At 40.4% G+C, this 22,272-nt stretch overlaps 1 protein-coding gene across 9 annotated transcripts in view; it reads left to right on the forward strand.

Annotated features, from left to right (window-relative positions):
• The first annotated feature begins 826 nt into the window (after positions 1 to 826).
• Positions 827 to 22,272, forward strand: part of ADGRB2 (adhesion G protein-coupled receptor B2) — a 433,339-nt gene continuing 411,893 nt past the window's right edge. For all 9 annotated transcript variants that reach the window (XM_063456181.1, XM_063456223.1, XM_063456232.1 and 6 more), the window contains exon 1: positions 827 to 2,577. The gene's annotated coding sequence lies outside the window, so the exon portion shown is untranslated. The remainder of the gene's footprint in view (positions 2,578 to 22,272) is intronic.

The raw sequence follows: 22,272 nt of genomic DNA on the forward strand, positions 1-22,272 counted from the left end.
TAATCTGAGTATATTGGATTGTGTAAAAGCACCATCTAAGGTTTTTTTTCCCCTAAATCTTGAGTTATTGGAAAATCAAAGTGAATTCAAAGTGAATTTCAAATTGTAAGCCAGCACAGCAGAATTGGGGAAAAAAATATCCAAATCACCTAAGCTTTTAGTTTGGCTATACTGGCCTAAAATTCCATATTCACCCTGAATTAATCTTACACTGCTCTTCAATTCACAGTTTAGCAAACAATCCCATGTTTTATGCATAAACTCACAGCTAGTATAAACACTGTCATCTGTCATTGTGTTTCTTTTTCTGTAACAGCATTTGTATTTATCAAAAACAACTTCTGAATGTGCATTCACCCTTTCACTTGTGCTCCAAAGCTCACAGGCTACACACAACAATTTCCCTTCTCACAGAGACAGGTTATACTCAAAGGGAAGGGACACAGATTTAGGGAGAGACAAGTGGGATTAAGTGGAGGATGAGTGAGACTGGTGCATGGTGTTGGTGAGGGGTGGGGTGGTATATTTAGAGAGCTGCTGGAGTGGGGACAGACATGCATAGTGGATGCAGGGTTAGAGTTAGGTAGAACCTGGGAGGGAAGCAGAGATTGATCATGTTAAGAGCACAGAGAGAATGGAAATAGAAAAAAATCTGAGTGCGGAAAAGTGAGGGGAAGAAAAACCAAGAGCGATGCAAGTGAAGGAGGACCAGAGTATTATTGGAAGAGAGAGTGAGGCAGCAGGCAGATAGAGGAGGGGGAGAGAGATGGAGAGAGTGTGGAAGAGGAGGGAGGAGGAGGAATAGGGAGCAGAGTGTGCAGAGCGCAGAGATGGAGAAGATAGACTGAGCTGGGTACAGAGAGTGGGAGGAGAGAGAGAGACAGGGCAGACAGACACACAGGGAGAGAGAGGGGCAGACAGACACACAGGGAGACAGGGGCAGACCTGGCAGTGCTGCCGGACACACCGGGCCTCGTTACATGCTACACGGCAGTGGATATTGGGAACACAGACTGACTCCTACAGCCTGATCATCGAAGCCTGAGGATCGAGAGCCGGGCACTGACACCGGGCATTGGAACACCCTGCATTGGAACACTGGCACCGGGCTTTGGAACATTGACACTGGGCATTGGATCACTGGCAGAACGCACCCGCCTGCTGCACTGGGCTCCTGGACATAGAGTGATCCCCGAGATCCGACACCCGGCAAGGGGCCCCAGGGACCGACGTGTGATAGTGACTGCCCGTTTGGACAGATCCTGAATCGTGTGGCACACACACAGTGCCCCCGGGCACAGATTCACCAACTACTCAACACACAACAACAGGCAGAGCGGAGCACTAACTCCAGGGACATTAGTCTTCCAGGCACATACCGTGCATTCAATCAAAGTTATTCAGGACCCCACACAGGGTCACTCACTCCCAGCACACACAGGCAACACTAGCCATTTTGAAAGACCTGTCAAGACACATTAACACACACACACACACACATAATGCGCCTGTGTTTCAGCATAAGCACATCAATTCCATTTAAGTACTGCCAGAAATAGAGTATAATATTCACTTCTCAGTAGGATTTCATTAAATAGAGTACCAGAAACAGGTACACGAAGGATCTACTGGGAATAAACAGGGAGCCATTAGGTATTCACAGGTGCTAGGTAGAACAATTAGACAGGTTCTGGGTTTAACTGGGTTCTAGGTACTCAGGCACACAGACAGGTACTAGGTTTAAACAGAGGTAGGCACGAGGGTCATATACTAAATACCTTCATTAGGTACACACAAATAGATTGCAAGTTGTGCAGCCTTGTGTTGTTACCTGTACCACATACACAAATCTTAGAGGGAAATGAGAGTTAAGCACATGCAAAAGAAACCTATTCACAAATCCTGTGAACACATCCAGTAAACGTTTAATTAGAGTTACACATATCAGTCACACATCACACATACTAAACATTCACATTGGCAATACAACCGCTTTAGGCAGATGAACAAAGATAATATCCACATTCAATGAACAGATTAATACAATTACAACAATACAAACAAAACATCCATATACACTGAAGTGTTTTTGTTAGTAATTTACCAAAGGGGTACACATTAACCATATCAAGATAGCATGCCTAACATATACACACATTAGTTTATCCATGGTGTGCATTCAACACAGTTCCACGAGAAATAAATAGTTCAGTCACACGTAAAAATTCCTATATTCACACCTATTATATTGGAAAGCATAGGACACTGTGAATAAACACCTTTAATAGAATTACTTCAGTTACATGTGCAATGTATTTTGAACACAGTCTATAGCTCTACCCACCAGGCATACACATGGTGTACATTCACTGGCACACACTCACACACATTCTTTAGATTCGTATTCTGTCTTTGCACACACTGGATGCTGGATTGCACAAGGATAAACTTATCGTGGGAGATACGAAGCGAGCTTCATTAAGAGGACTATAAAAATAGAAAATCACCCCATCATGGGATATACCAGCCGGCAGGACACAGCCAGCTTCCTCCTAAAGTACTGCTAACAGAGACCAGGTGAGGTGGAGACCCTTGGGTGTCACCCAGTGGTTAACAGTTAGGTGGGAGTGAGTACAAATATGTTTTTGTTTTTTTTTTTTTTTTATTAATAATGATCTGTACTGAAAATGAAAACCTCACAGAATGTAAGAGGACTTAACAACGAATGTACCGGGTATATAATGTATCCTGGCTGTATTGCTAATAAAATCTGCAGTTTAATGGTACAATAATCTCACTCTTCAGGAGCTGGACACCTCACCCCTGCTGCACAAATTGTGTCATTGAGGTGTCCTGGCCACTGGGGTATGGACTGGGCCCTGGGCTTTTATTTCATGTGCATATGTTGAGTGATGATCTTTATATCTCTCTAGTCAGTGGCATCTGAACTGGGCTGCTATTATAGACTTGGTCAGTGCGGTTCAGATTGTTTTTTAATGCTATCTGAAAAGACGATGGTCTTTTAGACCATTGGATTTTAATATGTGTGTGTGTGTTCAGTAGAGCTTTGTCAAATGATCAGAACTCTATTAATTGTGGTTTGATCAATGAAGTACTTACTCTGTTTGGTAGGACAGGTATGGGATTTTATTACATGATTCTGGTCAGTGGGCATGTTATTATATGGCCATTCAGTGAATTTGGGTCTTGGGTTCTTTTCTAGATGAAGACGGTAGGTTTTGGTCTGGGAATTTGCTAAATAATTAGGCAGTGAGGTCTGGTATGTGTTCTTATTAAAAAAAAACAAAAAAAAAAAAAAACAAGCCTGCGAGGTTTTGTGTGGGCTGATTTTATATGGATGGTCTGTAGCATTTAATCTGAAGTGGTTGCTACATGACTAGTCAGAAGGCATTAGTATCTTATGCGACTAGTTAGTGTGGCTTGGACTGGGCTATTGCTAAATGACTAGTAGTATGTAATAGTCTATTTATTATATAAAACATGTGTGTGCTTTCCTTTAATTGTATGGCTCTCCAGCGTGGACAAGGCTGGGCTATTATTAAATCATTAGCTAGTGTAGTTAGCTACAGTTATATGACTGGTCAGTGCACTTTGATCTGGGCTGTTATAGGGCCAATTATTGTGGTCTGGGCTGTTTTTATTTGACTGCTCAGAAAGGTTGAATCAGGTGTGTTGTTATACGACTAGTCACAGTGGTTCGCTGAGCTCTTATATTTTTAGAATATACATTTTTGCTGATTGTATTAGTAGTCACTAAGGTATGGGGTCAGGGCTGTTGTTAATATGACGTGTCAATCACTATGATTCAGATTGACTGGTCAGTTGGGATGTCATCATTTTGCTATGAGCTCATACAACTGTGGTCAGTGGGGATTGGTATGCAAGATATTGTTTTTTGTACTTTAGGGGCATTGTGTAGATTGTTCGTCCTTATTACTGGTCACTTTGGTTCAGTATGACACTTTAGTATATTTGTTATGATGTGTGCAGACAGAAAGAAACCATCTGGAATGTTACCTTATGTTCTTGGTCTGTAAGGGTTGGTCTGGACTCTTATGTACAATGCCTTAGTAAGGCTAGATCTAGGCTTCTGTGATTTGCCCCCAGCAAGGGATGACTTGCTCTGATTCCATGGATGTCCTACCAGTTAGGTATAATATGCACGTTCTAACATATGGTGGAAAACCTCTAGTTCTCCTCTAGCATATCTTGTATTCTAGTTTCTCTGCCCATTCCACACCATCTACCCACCATGTGAGGGGAATGCAGATTTTTCTTGCTTTTTTATCTCTCAGCTGGAAAATCTAACAGATAACACTTGGCTTTCTCTGCACATCCCTGATGCAAGAAACTGTATCTAGTCAGTATACATGATTCACGCAATTGTAATGTGTAACCTACGGGTGCAGTGAATATCTATCTATCTATCTATCTATCTATCTATCTATCTATCTATCTATGTCTACCTTTAACATGCAAAATCTGTGACATGTCATCATCTAATTAGTATATAAAAAATATTTTTCTATGCCCCAATTATCTGTATTTGTCTATTGATGATATTTAAGCAACACCAATGTATTATCTTTTGTTAATATACAACTAACATAACACATATTGTATGCATGTGTGTGTGTCTGTCTATCTATCTGTGAATATTTATCTATCTATCTATCTATCTATCTATCTATCTATCTATCTATTCTTCACGATGGAGTGTGGCATAGATGTAATATTTATTTTATCCCATTTGATCTCTGTCCTTTTTACGGGAATTATCTGTTGTATACCATGCTGATTCTGGGAATATCATCGGGTGACACTTCCCTTATGCACGGGATCTGACTCCTGTAGCATTGTATGAAGAAATGATTGGGACATTTTTCCACTTAGTCTCCGATAATGTGCTGTTGGTCCCCCTGGCACAGCTAATTAATGGATGCTTTTATCCAACCAAGGTCTTTCAACCACATAAGTAAAATTCTATGGCGGAGAAAGACATTTATTTCAACTCATGTTCTGCTAAGGAAACTTTCAGATAATTGCTGCAGACAAAAGGAAGTTCTTTTTACAGTGAAGACTAAATGATTAGGATAAGGTCACGGTGGGGTAATTGTCTTACATTGCAAGCAACTTACATTTGGTTTGAGAATATAACATGGAGGATAAAAAAAATACTCGTATTATAAAAAAGAAACCACAAAAATGAAAGAAATATTTGCAAAGAAATGACTTTGTAACTGTAGAATGCTCTGTGCCTAATTTGAGGAAACATATTTCTTAAGTTAAAATGGTACTCATGTTTCATAACATGTATACTTTAGAAATCAACAATACCATGTATACTCAGCTTAAATGTTGAATGGTCACTAAGCACACCATTCCATCTCTGTGCCTAAATATACCATGGTATGTCTGAAGTTGGATAAATATGTAGCATAACACAGTGCATTGACTTCCACACCCATTATGCCAACTTTGTCATGGAGTCTGTACATAGTGTCTGACTTGACCCACAGGTACATATTTTTTCAAAAGTTGCAATTGTATTTTATTTTACTTTTAACAATCACTTGCGTTATTGTATGCCTTTAGAGCCCTGTTGTGTAACAATGGCCACAGATCAGCAGGGTTTAGAACTCGGTATTCTGAAAATGTTATTATGTTCAATGAAATCCAGGTTTACATTAGAAGTTCTATTGACTACAGTATTGTGTGGAAGCAAATGGAAGTAATATAGGTTCAAATTGTAGTCAGTGCTCTGACGTGCACAGACTAAATCGTTCAAACTCTATACCACAGAAAATGTGTGACTTTCACTTCTTTATACCACTTGGTAACTGTTGTGTTTGACCTCTCTCCTCTTCTGTGTTTATGGTGTCACTGTGGGGCTCTGGATGGGCAGCGTACATCACTGAAGAACCTGTGAGAATAGAAATTGTGATGATGTCTGTTCTTTTAATATTTATATATCTTGTAAAGCTATGGTAGCGTAAAATGTGCAAGGTGTATATATGCTCCTTCGGGCTATAGTTAATGATAAGGTTAAGAAGCACAGATGTAGACAATGTTTCAGATCGTTCTAGTGTGGAAGAGATGCAATGGCATAATCTGTGCCTGCCTGTACCTGTTCAGTCTTGTTAAGAATCCATTGATGTGATGTCTACTGATGTAGGATACTATATTTATTACTTATAAATAACCTTTACGTTGAGATCGAAAACATAGTATACTAAGCATCCACTTTAATATATGATTGCATGCACACACAAATACATGTACATTTCTATACACATGTACACAAATTTTGTAACACACATTTATACTAACAAATACACAAGGATATATACAGTTTGTCTGATGCCAGCAGTTTGCTGTTTTGATATTTAAACAAATTCTTAAGGATACTGTTTATTATTGGCTCAACGTGTTTTTAATACTTCTACAATGGATAGTTAATATATAATTAATTCACTTACTCCATGTACTGTATTAAAGGGTTATAACATCAATATTAGTATCAAATACATACTTGTTGATGACTGTAATTTTTCTGGTTACATTTCATCTGAATGGATTATACCCCACTCTTGTATTGCTGGCCATGTGGTATATGTGTAGATGCTCAGTTTGTTTTGGAGGAGAGGGATGTAATTGTCACTCCCATAACGTGTTCAGGCCAATATGAAAATGAGGTCTGGGTTACTGCAGTTCCCAACAATACAATTTTTTTTTAAAAATGTCCTATTGTGCTGCATACACCTCCCTCTGCTGCTCCAAGCAGGGTAAATCAATGCATAAAATAGAAAAATAAGGGCAGCACTAGAAATTGTAGGTGTGCACACCAAGTGCTACAACAGCATTTATTTGAAGGATAATAAGTACAATGGCAAAGTTCTCCCCTTTCTCAATGCATGTTTTTCTGTCACGTTCAGTGCATCATTACATATAAACAGTGACCACAGGGGGTGGAATGACGGAAGACCAGAAAGGATGCGATCTGTGGAAGAAGGTCACTTCATGTTTAGACCACAGCAGATATTCACACCGTAAGAGTTCTCTTAATTAACAGAAGAGCAAGCTTACCGTCCATTGTCTGGTTGTTGGAGGACCCTTCAAGATGTGTTTTCACTTACTTTTGCTGCATTTTGTACACAGTAAATTTCACAAATGTAAAGGCTTGGCCTGCAGTTGTGGGAGGGACATGTTACCCTACTTAAACCCCCTACTCACCTTCCTCTGTCCCGTACGTATTTTAGCGTTTCGCATGTCCCCACCCTCCACGCCCTCAATTTATATTTTTCGTTACACCTCATGGGTGGGCCCTCTTTTATTACAGGCCTCCCTTTCGACGTCGGTTCCGGCACACCACAACCAACTTATTTCCCCCTTTATTTTTCTATACGACCTTATTTGCCCCTCACACAACAGTGTTTACTACATAGAGGTAAAATTAATTTGTGTGCTTACCCTTTTAACACTTAGTACTTCACAGTCTGGTCTTTTGGAGGAATTATTAGTTGCATCTGTGAAACCACTAGTGGAATTAAAACACCAAACCTTATCCAGTTTTAGGATAGACAGTGTGTGGCTGCTTATGTAGCAACATTTCCAGTGACGTGGAGACTGCTTACCAAATACAATTACCACCAAAAAGCCTATTCCATCTCCCAGGGGTACTCTCAGTCTTCCCTGCTCTCCCCTGAGAAGATTAGCAGAACATACAATGGAGAGTAAAATGGCCGTAGGTTTTCTCTGTTGATTGATCACATGCCACCAATGTTTCGGGTGAATCTATATGCCATATGCAGCACTTTTGGGTACAGGCATTCAGCAAATATGTATTTTATTATTAGATAATATAACTACATGTGATAGAAGTGTAGCAGAGAAATTATATTGCTATAATTCTCTGTTACTCTAAAAATTGAGGTGCAATACAATTATAAAAGCAATATGCTCCATGGCTTCTGGGGACTTTTTCTCAACTCCTAAATTATTAAATTCTATGCACAATCTTGCTTTTAGAGATGTCTTGTTGGATGTGCCTTATGGCTCTTTGCTAATATAAAATTATGTCGTGCTCTGCTAATCTTAGATCATGCTTTAAAACCTGTTGGTGCCATGTTAGTAAATATCTATAGTGACAAGGCAATCCTACACAGTATATGTGTACATTCCACCGTTAAACTGCTTCGTGGATTCACCTCATTACATTGAGTTAATAGTTCAACCACATTAACAAAAACGTCTATATAACACCCACACTCTGTGATAAGAAGAAACAGCCATGCCAGATGAGAAGGACTACAATTCCTTTCATGGGGTTTGTTTTACAGAAAAGCTAGCATGTCAAAGATTGCCTGTTTCTGCTCGTATTCAGAAAGTGTGCATCCATTCGTCAGGTAATATTTGAAGGCCATGAAAGGTGTCTCTGCCCTAGATGTTGTTTAGTAAGCTCTATGACCCTTTGTATCTTGCAATTTTTCTGTCTAAACCAATTTAATCCTTTTCAGTGACCTGCAGTACATTTAATGTGCTTGAGCTCCCTGTATAAGCAAGAAGTTTAAAATATTGAGGGGGTGATCAGATTGAAATTCTAATGCTTTAGGGTTTACTAGGCAGAAAGCTCTTTTTTGAGAATTTTAAAGAGAAATATACATTAAAACACTTAACTCCCCTATAAGTGATAGATCTCTTACTAAGTTGTCAATACAAAACGAGGCATTTCTGTTCTTCTTTCTTATACAGGGTGGGCCAAATTTCACAGTAGGATTTGTCAGGTAAATAAATTATTTGTTTGTAGTTAAAGTTTTTTGTTGCGGGTACATATTATAACTAAGTTAAGGGAGATTCATGATATCACAAAGGAACAACAAGTACAAATAGTGGAATTTTATTTTCAAAACCAAGACAACTGTTTGGCTAGCGAATAATTTCAAGAAATTCCAATATTAATTGGCTGCCATGTTCGTCCAACCTTTCAGCTCCCGATTTCTTCCTGTGGGGATATATGAAGGAGTGGGTGCACATGAACATCCTGTGTACACTTGAGCCGCTCAACAAGAATATCCATGCAGAAATTCAAGCACTAGAGCCTCAAAGAAATGTTATAAACAATGCAATCGAAAGAGCCCGAATTTGGGAGGCAGCAAATGGACCTCATTTAAAAGATGTCATTTTCCGTACCTAGTCAAACAAATCCCCATACGTTAAGCATTCATTGTATGCAATATCATTGAAATTGGTTCATTAATAAAAATAATTATTAACTCAAACCCCACTCTAAATTTTGGGCCACCCTGTATTTTTAATTGTAATGTGTTTACAATAGAGTATGTATGACTATCTGTTTCTCCTCCTCCAATGCCTTGTGTAGAAGTCAATTGATACGTTGTTAATATACATGTTAAAGAAAACAGATAATAATACACAGAAAGGTTAATACGTGTTACAGCTAATTTTCAATGTTTTATCCAATGGGGTCCATAAAAGTCACAGTTGGTCCATAAAAGTCACAGTTGCCCTTTAATTAAACAGTGATCAAACACATATGTGGGAGGTGACCGTACAAAGAGTAACTTCTAGGACGACCATAGTCCACCTGTGACTTATCTGCTTCCAAAAACCCAAATACTTTGCAGCCGGCCTGATAATTTGACTTGCAGCAAAACTAAAACATTGCTGTATGTGTATGTACGGGTGGTTTCCTAATGTCTGTCACTTTTATAAAGTCAAGTTTCCAGTTGTGCATCATGACATTGTAAGTTCCTGTTCTATCAAACAAGTTTTCCAAAGATTAACAAAGCAGAAAAAAAGGTTTCAAAGTACAAATAATTTATCAATTCTACTGAAAAAGAGTTGTAATTTTAAGTACGACTCCTATTGAAACTGAACAAGTGCAAAGTGTAGTGCATGCATGGGCTGGCAATTAGATGTGGCTAATCACTAGGTTCAAACGTTTAAGCCAAGAAGAAGCATCAAATGCCAAGGGCAATAATGAAAATACTAAGCGTAACAGGCGTTGGTGCCCCCCATCCACAACTCTGCAGAATGCTATATTATGGGAAAAAAAATCCTTCATTTGATTCATGTTTCCATTATATTTTCAGAGGAAGATGATTATCCCATTAATAATAAATGTAATTATAGACATTTGGCATAAGATTAGACCCTCTTATCATAAAATGCTATTTTATGTTTAATGAAAGAAATATTTAACCACTTTAGTTCTTTTTTTTTTTTTTTTTTTTTTTGGGTTATCACTTTTATTCTCTAAAATGAGAATTGCCAGGAAATTTAAAGCAAATTTAAAACGTAGACCAAAATAGCAGTTTTAGAAAAATCTGTATTCCTATCGCTAAAGTATTCACGTCCCTACTTAGTTTAAAGGAACACTCAACTGCACAAATACAAAATAAATAAAAATCACTATTTAGTAGATATACCCCAATTGCATGTATTTTCTTTTCTTTTTTTTTGCATTAGTGGGTAAATCTAAAAACAGCTTGCAAAACCTACAGATCTGTCTGCTGCCTTTGCCAGCCCTTCCCTTCTAAGCCCGCCTATACTTTCTGTGGTTATTCAATCACCGTCAGTTTGACAGCCAATGGGGTGTTAACGGGTAAATTTATATAAGGGTCAATTTCTATTGAAATGTGCCCTTTTTTCAAAATAAAAAATAAGAACACACTATTTGCATAGAAAGCTTTTCAGCAAGCTTAAGTGCTTTAGGGGTTTGGAGTATCCCTTTAAGTGCCCCCTGGCCTGCAAAAACGAACCAGACAAAAGCTATATAAAACGTAAATATAATATTTACTTATCTTCTTTCCAGCTTCGAGTCACCCTTAGTGTGCACTGCACATGCTCGTATGATGTCACGGTATGTTAGGATATTAGAGCAGGGAAACACAGTCCGAGCTTACAAGCCTTCTAATTACTAAAATATTTAGATTTGGGACCACTAGGGATGGGGGAACAACTATACGCACTATAACAACTTAACCTAGAGGAAGTTGTTATAGTGAGTACAGTGTTGCTATAAGTATGTCTTCCTACCTTTTTCCTGCTATATTCACTCTCTAAAAAAAGTGGATTATTAGCACTCTCCTGACATTTAATGGCTGTCATTCATTGTATCAACAATGTTAGCCACAATTCCAGAATGTATGCTTTTTGACCACAAAAAAAAAAACGTTTTGAATGTCTCATTGGCTATGATTCAAGAACTTGTATGTATTTGTTCCAAGCAGCACAAGGGTTAACCACACTTTTTTCTTTACAATTGGTATAAGCAAAACTTCAACACTACCCCGCTGCTTCCTCTCTTTTATTGTGTGTTTAGAAAGACAGTTGGATATTTTGCTTTATTGTACTGAACGGCTGGATATGAAATAACATGAGCTTGTGACCTAAATCCAAACTGGTCAGAATAATGTATGTCTTTCTTTGTCTCCCACACTATGCTAATACATGGGAATTGCTCTTAACCATTTTGTGATCTTGATAGAATGAACTGATGGGTTTGCAGTTAATTTCAAGTGGAGAATAAAAATAATAATTTATACTATTTATTTTTTTATTGACTCTATAGGACTTTTACTGCCGATAGCCAAATTCCCAATCCAAATAACATTGGCAGTCAGAAATTCTGCTCCTCTTTATTTCTCCAAAAGGGTCCAGTTCTGCAGGTCCCTGCCCTAATTGGTGGCTATCTAAAGAAGCTTTCTTTAAAGCGTCTAGGCATATCAAAGAAAAATTTGACAAATTTGAGGAGAGATTTGTCCTGTTTTAGCAGGTTCTGCACCATGCCTAATCTCCTTTAAGGGGTAAATTCAGGGACCTCCCATATAGATATAGATATATATATATATATATATATAGCAAAGCTAGCTGCCGATGAGTAGAGACAGGCAATTGGTCTCTCTATGCAGCGTTCATCATTGGCCCATAGCACCAGGGGATGTGGCTACCGTATGTAGAAGAGAGAGAAGCAAAAGCCAAGTAGCACAGAGAGAGCTCAGCAGCTGCTGACCGTGCCAAATATAAGTGTTCAATATTGTCTTTTTCTTGCTGTCAGGGCAGCCCAGAGAGAACAAGGAAAGGGAGAGAAAATAGCAGATATTGCTGACAGTAATGTGCTGCCTGTCACAATTAGTTTTACTAACTAATTTTACTACCGCACATTGAATAGTGTAGGCAGCTGCCAATTGCGTACCACCTTGTTTAAAGTGCTTAGTCACTCTAGCTGAGTCCTGAGACACAGGCTGTGGATGGTTGAAAAGTTGTGAAGGTCCACGCTGCAGGACAGGGGCTGTGACTGTGAGGACTGAGCTGATTCCATATCTTCCAACATCAGCAGTACCAGAATCGGGATGCCGGTGGGAGATGAGATGCAACTGCATCACAATGGCCGTCCAACCAGAAAGAGGGGGGATCCTCCGAGAAAGAGGAGGTGTCTGCCCACATTACTAGCATGTCAGTGGTGTGAATATACATCAGGCTGCCTGTCAATCATTTTAGCCTGCCCACTAAGAGCTGACCCTGCTGGGAGCACTGTTTCATAGCACAATAGAGGTCTATAAAGCTAGATTTAGACACAGAGAACTGGAGCACTATACAGAGATATTGCACAGTGTGGGCCTCTCAGTATTGCAGCTGTGTGTAATCCATCACAGTAACCCTGGAAGTGTAGGGTAGTTATTGGTATCTTCTTATTGTGTCCAGCTCTGTGTGTTGTATCTCTCTATTTTATTTAACTCTGTCCGTTGTATGGATATCTCCGTATTATACTCAGCTGTGTATTGTATTGGTATCTTCTTATTGAACTGGGTATCAGTATGTATTAGTACCTGGCTCTATGCTTTGCATGGATAACTCTATATTATAACTAGCTCTGAGTATTGTATGGATAACTCTGTATAGAATTATGACTATCATTAGTGGTTGAGTACATGAGGTTAAAGAAACACTATAGCATTAGGAATACACACACGTATCCCAAATCCTATAGTGTTATTGGCTATAACATAATCCACATAACACTGCTTACCTTGAAAGTGAAGGGTACAATAAAATTAAAGTGAAAGAAGGGTCCAAATTTTGGGAATCATTGCTACTCACTCTTCTGTGAAAGATATGGATATATCCGGCAGTTCATGGCTCATTTATACTATGTACGCAATATTTGCAAACTTATTACAGAATGACAGTAACGTAGCTTCCAAAACTGGTCTTTCATGAAACTGGTCTAGTCCAGCAGTTGTGGTCATCTTCGTACTTTGGTTAAACTCTGTATGAAAATATAAATTTTAAAGGTCACCTGTCATAATATGTATTACTCTGTGTAACTTAATAATTGATAATACTTCATCTATACATTCTTCTAGTAAAATTACAAGCGCATGCATAACATATTCCAATATATATTTTTTTTACCTTCTCTGTGTTTACTGTTTTGCCATTGGCATAGCTGTAAAGACTGGAATTATAGTGACTATTGGTGGTGGCATTGCAGTGTTCTAGTCCCCAAGTGGCATCTTCAAAATGGACAGTTTTAGGGTCTTGTACCATGGTTCTGATTTTGTCCCTGGTGTCCCTGGGAGAAAAGCACCCCTCATTAACCACACTAGTGTTGTCTGGTGGGCACTAGGGAAATGTAGAGAGGGCTTCAGCAATGCTATTTGTATTGTCTTCTATGGGGGCCAACCAGACAGGCTATTGAACACAAGACAGACTATTGTCTTATTTAATATCCTAGACCTAGACCATCACTGACAAAAGTTTGTTGATGTAATACAATAGAATCTACAGGGGTTTCAGCAGGATACATGACAGTAGAAATGTCTCGCAAGGAAAGATAGGTGGAAATCAATTCAGCAATTTGGTCATTGTCACTTCTATTCTCCAATACCAGTATTGATATATTATTTGTTAAAGACACATATTTGCTCTCTTGATAATGGTGAATGCACACTAGCTGTTTTCTTTGTCTTATCATTTATGTTTATTCAGTAAATCGAGTAAAAGCAAGTACTGTAATATAGCATTGTTTTGTTCATGGAAATTCTGCATAGAACTTGAATACTACAAAGGTAGGAACTGTACCATATATTTTACTTTAAATTCATATTTTAAAATTTTTAAATCTATAAAATGTCCTCTGGTATAGGCCACATGTTTAAACTAAAAAAGGTCAATACTGTTCTATTTTTTTTTTCTAACAGCGTGATCTTTGGAGACTCATATATTTATCTTGTATGGCATATGACATCCCATGTAGATAGACAGGAATATTCACTGAATTTTCACAAATTAAATCAGAATTGAAAAACTAAGGCATGCATAACTAAGCTGTGACTTTAGTTGAGTTGGGGAATTTTTCCAGATCTGCTATTTTTTAGATTTAATACAGGGAAGTTCTGAGTCCAGTCAACAACTCTAGCCGGGTGCTGATGGAAAGGGGGTGAAGGTGGCAGGTCCACCCAAATTGTGCAGCCCAAAAAGCCCTGGATAGGGACACGGGCACCGCTCTGAGTCTGGCATTAATCATCTTCACCCTACTGACGGGACTGGGGAGGAGAACATGATGGGAGTTACTCCAATGCAGCGTATGAGACGGGGGAGGCGGAGACGGCCATGAAACCACAGAATTTTCTAACTGACACGACCGACAGGACTGGGGCGTATAAGCGGGAGGGTTTGATTCACACAACCACTTGTGTAGTATAGGGGGAGCTGGTCTCTCTCTCATACAGGTACTTGGCTCGAAGCTAGACCGCGACCCCACAGAAGGCACTAACGCGAACTACAAAAATTTAGTTTTTTTTTGCCTGGAAGGCAACTTACCCAACCTGAGTGGGGGCTCTCGCTTTATGGACAAACATGTGTTGCCGAGTAGATGTACTTGAGGCCTACTTCAACTCTACTCTTTTTCCTCTTTTTTCCTAGTTGTACTTACCTTCCCCTCCTCACACGCACCCCCCTCTGTTTTTTCTTCTTCCCTCTCATCTCTCTCCTCCCTCCCCCTCTGCTGCTCACCTAGGTGGGATGATGGGCATGCCGGGGTTCTCCAAGGCGCTGCTGAAAATACGCACACTCAACATGAGGGGACTGAATTTTCCTGAGCGACGATCTCAGCTCCTCAGAGAGCTTTGGGCATTCCGCACATCTGTGGCGATGATCCAGGAGACGCACTTCCGACAAGGGATAGAACCTCCCCTACAGGACCAAAAGGTACCCAACTGGATACTTCGCCTCACACGAGTCAAGTAAAAAAGCAGGAGTGGCGATACTCTTCTCACACCAGACCCCCTTTGTACTAATGGACCTAACCAGAGACCCAGAAGGCCGATTCCTGTTTCTGAAGGGGTAAATTAACTCCTGGCAATATACCTTCGCTACACTACATGCACCGAACCACAGACAGCGCATCTTTATACAGTCAACACTAAAAAAAATTGCTTATTTAGCTGCTGGTGTCCTTGTATTAGGAGGAGATTTCAACATGCCTTTGGACCCCAACTTACACATTTCACAGGGGCACAGCGCTTTGCCACACAGACACATTAGACTGGTCCGAAAAAGGTTCTGCAGAAATTACACCTGATTGACTGCTAAAGGACACTGAACCCGGAGGGTAGGGACTTCACACATTATTTAGCTTTACACAAGTCCTACTCCAGGATTGATGATCTGTTCCTCTCGCAACCCTTCCTGACGGCCCTCCAAGATGCCTATGTGGGAAACATAACTTGGTCGGACCATGCCCCACTAGGTTTCTGCATGGAATCCCCCCCTCTTCAAGCCTATGGTGGATCCGATCAGAACCAACCCCTCCATCCACAGATTCCGATGCTCTACCTATTTCAGATGCTTCCTATCACTCTCCCACCAGCCTTCTTTATGTCCCTGAACTTAGCGTTGGTGGCCTTTGTCTGGAAGGAATGTAGACCTCGGCTACGCATGACGCAGTTGATGACCTCTAAGCATGAAGGAGGCCTGCGACTACCATCGTTCCTGAACAACTATCGAGTGACCTATTTGCCAAGGATCGTGGAATGGCCTAATTCTGCTTCGCAGAAGATGTGGTCGAATCTTGAACAGGGGAGATGACAGGAAGGAGCATTCCAGCAGTGGTGTGGCTCCCTGATGTGGCTTTCAGAAGTCTAATCACAGGGGCTACGCTGAAAGTCTGGAACCAAATCCGTTTCAGGTATAGCATCAAGACAGCTAATGGCCCAATGCTCCCTATTTCGAACAACCCGGATTTTCCGGCTGGGCAAGGCAGGCGGGGACTGGAATTTCTCGGAAAGGGGCCAAATATCCGCCTCAGACACCTATGCCAGAGAGATAACGTACTTCCTCTGCAAACAATAGTAGGGGACAGAATCCCTACCTTCCTGGAAACCTTCACATATCATCAGCTGCGCCACTTCCATTCCACAATCACAAACCAAATACAACTGCACAGACCACTCTAGCCTTTTGAGGAACTCTGCGTGAAGCAGGCAGCCTTATGCCGAGGTATCTCTGTACTCTACACCTTACTGGCGTCAGTGAAAAGGCTGCCCCACCGAAATTTCAGAGCGCATAGGAAGATGCACTTCATACATACTTTTCTACCCAAGAATGGACCCAAATGATTACATATACACAGATGGGAACCCGCTGCGCTAAATACCAAGAAGTAAACTACAAAAGCCTAACACACTGGTGCGATACAGTGGGTTCGCTTTTACATATCTTCTGGGATTGCCCGGCCCTCATCCCCTATTAGAGGAAGATCTACAACACCATCGTAAAGGTGGCTGATGAGGGAATAGCCTTCAATCCCGCAGAAATGTTACTAAACAAATCCAAGCTGTCCATCTCACGATACAAAAAGACCCTCTTGAGGCATCTTCTGTCGGCTGCTAGATCGCTGATCCCATTGCACTGGAGGTGGCGTGAACCACCGTCATACCAGGAATGGTTGGGGATAGTTGAGGAGATACTAGACATCAAAGACGAGGTGGCAATGGTGAGAGGGAGACTAGAGAATTTTGAAGAGCTATGGAGACCATGGATGTATCATCTATGCACTAGGGAATAAGAAGGCAGAACAACGGACTGTCCAAAGATAATGATGAGAGCACACGCACAAATTACACAGAGGACCATGGACTGGCCACTTACCCACCGGGACTGCGCACCACATCCTCTCCCAACCCCAACCCACCCCACCTACCCACCCTCTTTTTTTTCCCCTTCTCCCCATCTCCCCCTTAACCTCTCCTCCGCAAAAACATTCTCTTTTATTTTCTCCCCTAACTCTCACTTCTCAAAAATCTGTCCCCGCCCTGTGTGGACTTACTCTCCTTCTCTTTTAATATTTCTTTTCCAAACTTAATCTTACAGATAGATACAACGCATTTCTACCCTGCATTGATGGGACTTGACAGTAGTAACCAAGGCAGAGACGAAACGAGACCAACCGATTGACCACCATGTTCACCATAACGCTATATGAGCGGTATCGAGGGTGGTAGCCGTTTGACACGAAGGGTTGACCATGGTTCAAAGCCAGACTCAGCAAGCCTCATATTATTTCTATAGCCTACACGTAACACAGGGCAGAGATATGTCACGGTAGCCACTTCCCCGGGAAGGGATGTTACGGTCTTATTGAGGGCCTACTGTTACCCACAGCCTCCGAGGGAGGTCCACATGGAAGAGTCGATAAAAGGAGCGATCTGACGTGCAACGCAACCCAGCTTGGCACTATTAGGTATTATTAACATATTGAAGCGTAATGTTATATTGCTGCCCAATAAGCACATTTCTATCTTACTACTGTACATGGTTAAGCGTGAATCATTGAACGTAATGTTTTCTGGCTTAGTGATTGTTACGTAAGAATATGTTACCTTTACTTTGTATTTCTCTTTAACTAAAAGCAATAAAAAAACATGATTGACAAAAAACAAAAACAAAAAAAAACAACAATCTATAACAGCCATAGAACAAATACATTTTTATCTCTAGTTTTCGTTCATCAACACCCTGTTTTGAGTACCTGATTTGTAGTTGCCATCTCCTGCCATGTAGAGCTCTGTACAGATTGCTGGACTGTGTGCTTCAATGATCATTATCTGTCTTTGCGCCGAAGCGCTAGGCCAGTAGATACACAATGATCTAAGGAATGGGACCTAATTTGCGTCCCTCTAAGGTCCATAAACTGCTTTTTCATTGCAACAGCTTTTCCCCTTATTTTATGCTCTCTCGGTGGCCAGAAATACTGTGCAGATCATTACGCATTGGGCCTGATGGAATAAGCCAATGATACAAAGTAATTGTTAGAGTTCTATTGGTGCTTCTGAAGGCATTTGTGCTGCTTCAACGAGGAGAGCAAAATAAAACTTGCAAGTTACATCATTGTTCATAAGAATATGAATGGAAATAACATAAGCAATGATGAGGTGTTACAAACAGTTAAGATTCACCCTTTCCCTCACAAACACTTTTGGGGAATAACATTATAGAAGTGTATGTAAATGTCCCTCTTTATATATATATATATATATCTTGATTGTTTTGTTTATATATATATATATATATATACACAGTATGTAACAGGTAAATTATGTAATTGATATATTAGAGCCAAATCATATTGATTATGTCATTGTCCCATAGAGCCTGATTACCTATATCAATAAGCACTTTTCTGTAGAAGCCTGAACATGAGCACACCTGGAGCATTATGCGGCAATGATGTTGCTATGGACAAGGTAGTACTACAAACGTGCATTTTACCTTTATTGTGGGACTCACCCCAGTAAGTGCCTCTATGGTATTTCTTGTTTGAGGCTATAATAATTGAGAAGACTACAATATATTAATTATAAGTGTTGCTTATAAAAAAGAGGGACTATATTTTAAAAATGGAACCAAAGGAGTAAAGAACATTTCATATTTTTTTTTATTATTAATTACCACCACTGTCTTATTAACAAAACACGCCAAGAAAAGCTTCCATTTCTTAAAATGTACACCATAGTTGAGACGAATCATGATAGAAATCTTCAGAGATACTAATGGATTAAATATAGTTACATAGGCTGAAAAAAGACATGCATCCATCAAGTTCAGCCTTCCAAAAGAAAGCAAAAATTTAAAAAAGATCCAAAAGAAAGCAAAAATTTAAAAAAGAATTGGTGCACTTTCCAATTTTGCAACCAACTGAGAAAAAAAAGCAACTGGCTCTAATCTACCTTCTATGTTAATACTGTAGCCCCATGTAGCAAAAGCTCAGCTTAGTGGAAAGGGGCCTTGACAGGGCTAGGAGGCGGGCATAGGAGGAAGCATGTAGGGATTGGTGGTTTAAGGGTTAGGGGTTGGGTTAAATAAATAGGCAGCCATCTTAGAAAAGTCACTTTTAACTTGCCTACCTGGCTGAGTTTGTCCAACCCTCCCTCCCTGGGTTATGGATAGGTTGGGTTGTCCCGTTCTGTCACAGCGGCGGGATAGGGAGCTGAAGGATAGTAAATAGGCTCCCCATTAGGATGGTTATGGAAATGGTTGAATATGGTTCGTGGTAATTTTGGTAGGTTTCAAGCCCTGTCGGTCGCTCAGAACCTGGTGGGGTAGGGGTATCTGGGTATACCCCTACCATGGTTAATAAAAATGTTGGCACTTTAAGTTCATGTTGGAATACTGTTATATGTTATTTATATTGGGGTCATTACCTTCTATATCTAACTGTAGGATACGGATGTGATGGCGGGGTGTGGGGCAATGACCTGTTTTTTCTATGTTAATTTATTACTATTTAATAAAAGCTGTGGACAATTTTGACCCATATACCCTAGTGTCCGTGTTTTATTGGGATAGGTATGTGGGAGGTTTTTGTACTGATTCCACCTGCCCATATGGCGACTATGCATCTGTCATGCACTTTCACTTACAAGCAATCTAAAGATTCCACTTACCAAAGAACATATAATGCTTAGTGATATCTAACATTTTCTTGGGGACACATTCTACAAACGCTTGAGAGCCAGAGTTAGTGCTGCCCCAGCACTAAAACAGCCAAATTCATTAGCGAATTACCTATTGATTTGAAAGAAAAATTAAGCCAAATTAGCTTCTTTGGAATGTGGGCTGCCAGAATCTGCTCTCTATAGAATTTCAATATCATTCACCTATCACTTCTTATCAAATAACATGGTTGAGTTTACCCTTTATAATGTTTACTAGAATGTGTCATTGGAAACAGCTGAGTCCGATAAATCTTGTTGCTGAATTAGATATGCAGTAGCGAATTAAACAGTTAGTAATCTGAGTCATTACCAGCAAACTAATACCTGCACATTCAAGATCAGGCCCACAATTTTCTTGCTATATATTGACACCTCACATACATTGATTGCCAGCTCAGGGTGCACTATGTACGTGTTTTTAGGAAAAGCTGATGATATATTATGAAAATAATCCACGAAAATGTTTTATGCAGGTGGGTGAAACTGGAATTCATGAGTGCATTACATTATATCATTATTTTTTATATTTTGTTTTTCACGTTTTTTATTTTAATAAACATGTGCAGGACATTTTAGCAATAGTATGCTCATTAACAAATTAGATAGCGTGCTTATTAACCATATAAATCTCTCTGGTGTCACCTCTATTAATGGGGCAATCTGAGCATCATAAGCTCGGCTCATTCTGGTTGTTGGGAATTAAAGAGTCTGCTGACACCACTATGCCTATTCATATCAAACCATTATAAATTGACAAAAACTGAAGCATGTTGATTCTCCTACATCTTGGTGGACTTCCCATCAAACTTTTGATGGCAAAGCTGAAAATCCATGGTGGTTAGCCCAGTTCTCCTAGTCTGTTATTGCCGTCAAAGCTGGTTAGAACACATCCTGAACTCTAGTCAACACTCCTTATAAAAAAGCTCTAAAGGTGATGCTTGATTACATGTGGTGTTCTGTAAGTCCTAACTACAGCTACAGTTGTGAATGAGATGTACTCACTGGTAGCCATTACTAGTAGATACCACTTGGTATGTGGGCAGTGTCACTAGACGTCCTTGCTTTACCGGGATCGTCCCGGTTTTGTCCCATCGTCCTAAGAATATTTCTCGAATGCGCGAATGTCCTAATTTTGCAGAGCCGGCAGGGGAGATCCTTTAATGTGTGTGAAAGGCTCTGCTACCTGCCTTCCTGGATCGCTGTCACCGGTGTTCTATCAGAAATCTATATCTATCAGGTACATCTGTCAGATTTGTATATCAGATTTTTATATCTGATGGATGTGCCGCACGCATGTGCTGTCCACCCATCATATTTCTATATTTGAAGGATGTGCCACGCGCATTTCAGTACACCCGTCAGATTTCTATACCCTTCAGATTAGAGGCCCAGCTGATCAAGCACCATTGTCAGAATTCTATGATGTGAGATCAGCATGCGCACAGCTGGTCTCGCATCACTTCTGGTGACGTGGGTGCACCGGAAGTGACGTAGGTTTAGAAATCTAATAGATATAGATTTCTGTTACAATAGCGGCCCGGGAGAAAGGGAGCTGAGACTGGAAGGGAGAACGCTACTGCCATGAGCACATGCCGCACATTACCAAGGCAACGCTCCAACACTGCTTTGTATTCGCGGGAGGAGAGAGTAGTCAGCCTGTAGCCAGAGGAGCTGCAGGCTGAACTGCACTCGCCACCATTGGACCACCTGGGATTCAAAAGTCCCCTCCCTCCTCTCTGGCCAAATCTAAAAAGAAGGGGGGGGGGAATATAAAGTTTTATTTTGTTTTGTCTTTAAATATATAAATTTGCTCCATTAACCCCCTCCACACACACACACTCAACTTCTACACACCCCACACACACACTGAACCCCTACTTACACTACACCCCTCCCACACACAGCATCCCCTCCACACACTGAATCCCTACTCACAGTACACTCCCCCACACAATAACACCCACTCTACACACACACTGAACCCCTAATGAGACTAAACCCCGCAACATCTTTTACACACACCATCCCCCTCACACACAGTACCCCCTCCACACACACTGCATCCCTTCTCACACTACACCCCCACACACAGCACCTCTCCACACACACACACACACACTGAACCCCCCCACACACAGCACCCCTTACAGACATACACTGAATCCCTACACACACTACACCCCCACACACGCACCATCCTCTCCATACACACACACACACACACACAGAG

This window comes from Pelobates fuscus, chromosome 1, assembly GCF_036172605.1.
Source record: "Pelobates fuscus isolate aPelFus1 chromosome 1, aPelFus1.pri, whole genome shotgun sequence".
NCBI classification, from domain to species: Eukaryota; Metazoa; Chordata; class Amphibia; order Anura; family Pelobatidae; genus Pelobates; species Pelobates fuscus.